The sequence below is a fragment of the Hibiscus syriacus genome, unplaced genomic scaffold (genome assembly GCF_006381635.1).
Source record: "Hibiscus syriacus cultivar Baekdansim isolate YM2019G1 unplaced genomic scaffold, ASM638163v2 tig00110730_pilon, whole genome shotgun sequence".
In the NCBI taxonomy this organism is placed as follows: Eukaryota; Viridiplantae; Streptophyta; class Magnoliopsida; order Malvales; family Malvaceae; genus Hibiscus; species Hibiscus syriacus.
This window is the reverse complement of record NW_024062844.1, coordinates 585,343-591,778: the sequence shown is the minus strand read 5'-3', so window position 1 is coordinate 591,778 and position 6,436 is coordinate 585,343. Positions and strand designations below refer to the sequence as shown.

The 6,436-nt window shown below is 33.7% G+C and overlaps 2 pseudogenes; both read right to left on the bottom strand.

The window, feature by feature from the left end:
* Window positions 1–246: 246 nt before the first annotated feature.
* LOC120139208 lies at window positions 247–1,141 on the bottom strand (annotated as a pseudogene).
* Window positions 829–2,630, bottom strand: LOC120139202 (annotated as a pseudogene).
* Window positions 2,631–6,436: the final 3,806 nt, after the last annotated feature.

The window sequence follows — 6,436 nt, the reverse complement described above, 5'->3', positions numbered from 1 at the left end:
AGCTTCTAATATAACTTCCTATATTCATAATTTAATATAAAATCTTGTATCCGTCATGTTCTCTAGTTATACCTAAACCGAATCCTTCTTCGGATATTCAAACCATGCATATTGAATTAAAAATGCAACTGTTCTTAAAGACAATGAACCCAAGAACACACAAAATATAACAACTGTTTCTATGCGTAATGAAAACGGGCCAAATAAATAAAAGATTGCTGTTGTTGTTTTCAGTCCTTTACTGAAATATGGCGGAGCACATGTCTGAGATGAGGAAGCCTGCTGGGAAGATCAATCATACGCATCGCGGGTTTAATGAGTCTCTTTCTTCGGGTTAGACCGACAAAGCTCATCGATTTGGTTTGTCACCTCGGCCATTGAAGGACGATTGGCAGGGTATTGGACAGTGCAATTAATGGCAAGCTGTAGGAGCTGGATCATATCCTCCTCAACAGTCTGTTATCTCAGAAGTTCGAGATAGAACACCTCGGCAGTCCAGTCCTCTCGACTATTGACTGGACCCATCTTGGAAGGTCTATGCCTTCCTCATTCAATAAAGCATCTGTTGGTGCCTTTCCGGTAAGCAATTCCAAAAGCAATATACCGAAGCTTTAGACATCAGCCTTTTAGGAGACTTTACAAGCATCCGTCTCTTCCGGAGCACGATAGCCGTCAACACGTATGGGAGTCGATATAGGGCCAGCAAGTTGAGCAAGACCAAAATCAGATACTCGAGCTTCGTACGATGTCGTAAGTAGGATATTTGACGATTTGACGTTTCCATGGGAGATTTCGGGGCCCTTGGAATGGAGGTATGCAATGCCTCTGGCAGCTCGAGGGCAATGCCGGACCTTGTATCCCAATTCAACGGAGTCCTACCGGCTTCTCTGTTACCTGAATAATAATATGCCAAACTTATGACTATCCAATCCTAAAGAACTCAATGCCTAATTCAGAAAACGCAGCGAGACATAAAGGAAATCAATGAATCCCATAGAAGTATATTGTACCACTTATGTTATGATCAATGCTAATGACAGTGAAAATTCGTCTATAAGATGTAGGTAATGGAAATTCCAAAAGGGAATGTTGGACCCGACACGAATTGATACTTACAAATGAGCAGGATTGCTAAATACATTCATGCTAAGATTCAATTTCCGGCAAGCACAACGAAGAACAGCAATGATAACACTATCAAAGAAGCAAGAAACACAATGCAAAAGAAATACTCACCGTGTAAAAGTGAAGACAAGCTTCCCATAGGCATGTAATCATAAACTAGAAGTTTCTCATCTTCACTAAAGTAGTATCCCTTAACCGGACCAAATTCTGGTGTTCCATGGCGCCAACTACATCCATCTTCTCCTTGAATTCCTTCTCCGATACTGTCACATCCTTTAACCTCTTCACTGCAACAACCATCCCCATATCCAAGGTGGCCTTGTTCTTCGTCCCGAATGTTCCCTTCCCCAATACCTCGGCAGATGCCCTCAACAAATCCTCAAGATCGAACACCCTCAACGGCTTCCCAAAAAACACCAGATTCTTAACCCCACTACTCTTAGCCTCCTCCTTTGCTATCCCAGATAACCCACTACTTCTACTATCACTCTCCCCTGCTGCATTATCTCCAGGAATTTCAACCACAGGCTGCTGTGCAGGGGCAACATCTCTTCCGCGAGTTTCATCAATTTTTTCACCACTCTTTCTTCTACATAAACATAACAATAGAATCAAAATCAATAAAAGACCAAGCAAACAACCAATCACAATACCAGCAATTGCTCCACCAGACAAATTATCGCCACTACTTTCAGTACCATTACAAGAGACCAAAGGACTCCCACATAAAGAATTCCCCAGAAAAGCACTTTGAGGATTACTTGATAAGCCTCTTGGAATGGAACCATTCAACTGATTAAAAGAAACATTGAATTTCACAAGTGAAGGCAAATTAATATCCGGAATTGACCCAGATAAGTTATTGTTCTCCAAATACAAAGTACCCAATCTAGTCAAATTTCTAACACTGTCGGGAATCGGACCACTGAAATTATTGTTGGCAAGATTATGCCTTATCAGGTTCTTCAAAGTAAACAAAACAGCGGGAATCTCACCAGAGAATCGACTCCCTTGTAAGTAAAGGTTTCGAAGGGCTGTAAGCTTGGAAAAAATAGGGAGGGATTGATCCAGAAATGGCGTTGAACCGAAGAGAAAGAGTTTGAAGCTGAGTTTAATTGCCCACATCAACTGGAAACTGACCTAAAAGTCCCATTCCAGGGAGTCTTAACTCAACAACTCGGTTTGAAGAGCAATTGACACCAGTCCAATTACATGGATTGCTCGAAATATTCCAGTAAAGTAAGCGCCCGCGAACATTTGCTCGAAGAGCCACCATCGCTGCCCTGGCGGAAGCGAGATCTGAGTCCACCACACTCACCAACAAAGTTGCCCATAACAACAAGGAGAAACTGATCATGTGACGATTTGATTTCATCTTTTTCTTGCTCTACAACAAAAAGGGTCAATGAAAACGACGGAATTGCTTTGATTTGCAATGCTGCAAATGGTTTTTCAGAGGTTAAAACATTGTAACGCAGATGGGATTTTCATGGCTGATTTCGAGTTTGTATATATATATATATATATGAATTTTGAAGCCTTTTATTTTAAAGTCAATTTGGTTCCCGGTAATTGGATCTTTAAGAAAGTGATAAAATTCATATTGAAGAAGAAGAAAAGAATTAAAGTTGATGAAGAGCATTCACATATAAATACTGTGGAAGAAGAGAAAGAAAAGGCGTTGCTTTCTCCCTCCTTTTTCCTCTCTTTTATGTAATTTTACCTTTCGTAAGGGAAAAATCCAAGGCATTTATGGCACCGGTATAAATAAATACTATAATTTATTCAGATTATACGTATTCAAATTTGTTAATATCTTTTAAAAACATATATTGAATATATAGAAAGAAAAATATTTACAAATATAAATAAATAAATAAATTTGTACTAAAAGAATATAATTAATAAATTTTAAATATGTCTTAACATTTTTTCTTTATCTTTAGCTAGTATTTTTCATTTTTCTTTTGTATTATAACTTAATTTTTTAACTTTTAATAATTCTATATTTATAATACGATTTTCTCCGTTTTTATACATTTTTTTTCTATTTTTGGTTACATTTTTGTTATCTTTTTTTAGGTTGGATTTCACATCAACATGATTGATAAAAATGTTGTTTATTTATTATTATGTAGATCTTTCCTACTTTAGACTCTCGAATTCTATTTGGATACATTATTTGTGTTCGTGAATATTTTTCTCGTTTCACTTGATTCTGATTTATAATTTGAAAGTGGTTTTTTGATAACTTGACCCCTTTTATAATTCTTTTATTGATGTAGTTAAATTTATTAGTATGTATCTTTTGTTCGAATTAAAATTTAGATAAATTGCATGATTAATCACCAAACAATTAAATAAAGTTTAAATAATAAAAAAATCATTTTAACTTTTTTTTACCTAACCGATTCACATTGTTTCAGCCCAAACGGTCAGCATTGAGTAAAAGAAAAAGTTGAAATTCTCCAATAAAATTTGGATAAATTACGTAGTTAATCACCAAACTATTATTTCCTTTGTACTTTGTTGACCGAATTGTTATTTTTAACAAAGTTTTCACTAATTCTATATTTTTACTATTTTGATCATTAAGGCGTAGGCCTGTAAACGAACTGAATGAACACGAATGAACGAAAAAGAATGAGTATATATTTATGTTCGTTCATTTAACTTTAATTAAACAAACAAACAAACACAAACAACTACACGAACGAAATTTCTTGTTCATGTTCGTTCATTAAGAAATTTAGTTTGTTCATGTTCATTCATTTAAATGATAAACAAACACAGATGAACGAATGTAAACGAACATAAAATTATTTGGGTTTATACTTGAGAAGAGTTTTTTTTTCTTTTCAAATAATTTTAAGATTTATATTTTCTTTAATTGATTTGATTATTTTTATTTGAGTTTAAAATTAATTGAGTTTAAAAATATTTAAGGTTAAAATTTATTAAGTCTTAATATTTCAAACGTGTTTGGAGAATATAAACAAACATAAATGGAAGAACATAAACGGACATATTATCAAACGTTCACAATCGCAAATGAACGATGAGCCTTTTGTTCATATTTGTTTATTTAATTAAACAAAATAAAATCTTATTCATATTTATTCATTTAATAAATTAACGAATATAAATAAACTTTCCACCGAACGATTCACAAATGGTTCAATGAATTTTCTATTCGTTTACATGCCTATGGTGCGATGTTGATGTGAATTATTTAAAAAAAACATTTTCTTTCATTTTCCACGTTATTTTGTCTCTCCTTATCGATGTGCACATTATTTTTTAATAATTTTATTTGGACGAATAAGGTAATGATAAATGAGAAGTTCTGTTGTGTGGTGGTTAAAAAAGGGCTAAAAAATGGTGTGTTTGGTTAAATAAGTGACCGATTAAAATTTAGACCGGTTATGTTATATCATTTAACACGGAAATATTATCAAGTACAATAACATATTAGGTAGTGCTTATATAATGTAATAGGTAGCGTTTATATAATAAAATAGGCATTTAACCAGAAATATTATCAAGTACAATAACATATTAGGTGGCGCTTATATAATGTAATAGATAACGTTTATATTGACCTATTTTCTAACTAAACCGATTTATTTATACCGGTAATAATGCAAATTTACATATTACATTATAATTATCGGTTTCGATGTTTTTGGGATCGATACAATTTTAAATATATCGACACTTTATGTGTGCACCTCGTTGGGCATTCATTCTGAAAAAAGTATCGACACAAATTTAAAAAGTGTCGATACATTATGTTGACCTATTCTCTCATAAAACCAGTATATTTATACCGGTTACATTGCAAATTTACCTACTACATTATAATTATCGGTTTTGATGTTTTTAGGATCGATACAATTTTAAATGTATCGACACTTTATGCATACACCTCGTTTGGGCATTGATTCTGGACAACAAGTATTAACACAAATTTAAAAAGTATCGATACATTATGTTGATCGCTTTTCTAATTAAACCGGTATATTTATACCGGTTACATTGTAAATTTACCTATTACATTATAATTATCGGTTTCGATGTTTTTGGGATGGATACTTTTTATAAATATATCGACACTTTATGCGTGCACCTCGGTTGGGTATTCATTCTGGACAAAAAGTATCGACACAAATTCCACAAGTGTCGATACATTATGTTGACATGTTTTGTAATTAACCGGTATTTTTATACCGGTTATATTGTTAATTTACCTATTACATTATAATCATTAGTTTCGATGTTTTTGGGGTCGATACTTTTATAAAATGTATCGACACATCTATTTACATATTCTCTCATTAAACCGATATATTTTACCTATTAGTTTATAATAATTGGCTTCTATGTTTTGAGGATCGAGACTTACAATAAATGTATCGACACTGTTTTAGAAACTTTAAACTTGAGAACCATATTGGATCAAATGTTGGAAACAAATCTTTGAGTTTATGAATTTTGTCAATAAAAAAATCTATTTTTACCACCATTGTAAATTTACCTATTACTTTAAAGTTATTAAATTTGTAGTTATTATACATACCTAAATATGTCCTGCGAATTTAATGTTGTACTCACGCTTCAACTATTCACTACCAATACCTCATTCTATTGAAAGCACGACTGAAACATGTTGTTCAATGAACCTTACTTACATCTCCATCAACTCCTGTTGGGACCACTGAACTTGCACAACAAAATTTTTGCCATGGATCATACTGATGCAGACAATGTTAAGCCAACAGAGGAATGTCATTAAGTACATAATGTTGATGAATCTGATAGATTGGTTGGTCAGTTCTTCTCTTCACGTGATCAAGCTTGGTACTTTTACAAGGGATTCACACGGGAACACGAGTTTAGTGCACGTCGGGGAAGAACACGGCTTGACATGAAAGGGAATGTGAATACACAAGAATTTTGTTGTTCCAAAGAAGGGTTTCGAGTATCAAAAGTCAATACTGTTGATCGTCAACGTGCTCATACGCCAGTCACAAGAATAGGATGCAAGGCTAGAGTTGTACTTACAGCAACAAATACAAACGATCACTGGGTTATAAGTAAGTCTTATCAGAAACATAATCATGCATTGTGCACACCTACTATGACACCATTTATGTGTTCTAATAGAGCTATAAGTAAGGCTGATATCGATGAAGCAACAACATTGAAAGAGGTCGGTGTTGGCACGTCATAAGTAATGAACTATTTAACGCAGCAGGCAAGGAGATATCATAATGTTGGATTTACACATAAAGACCTCTACAATGCACTT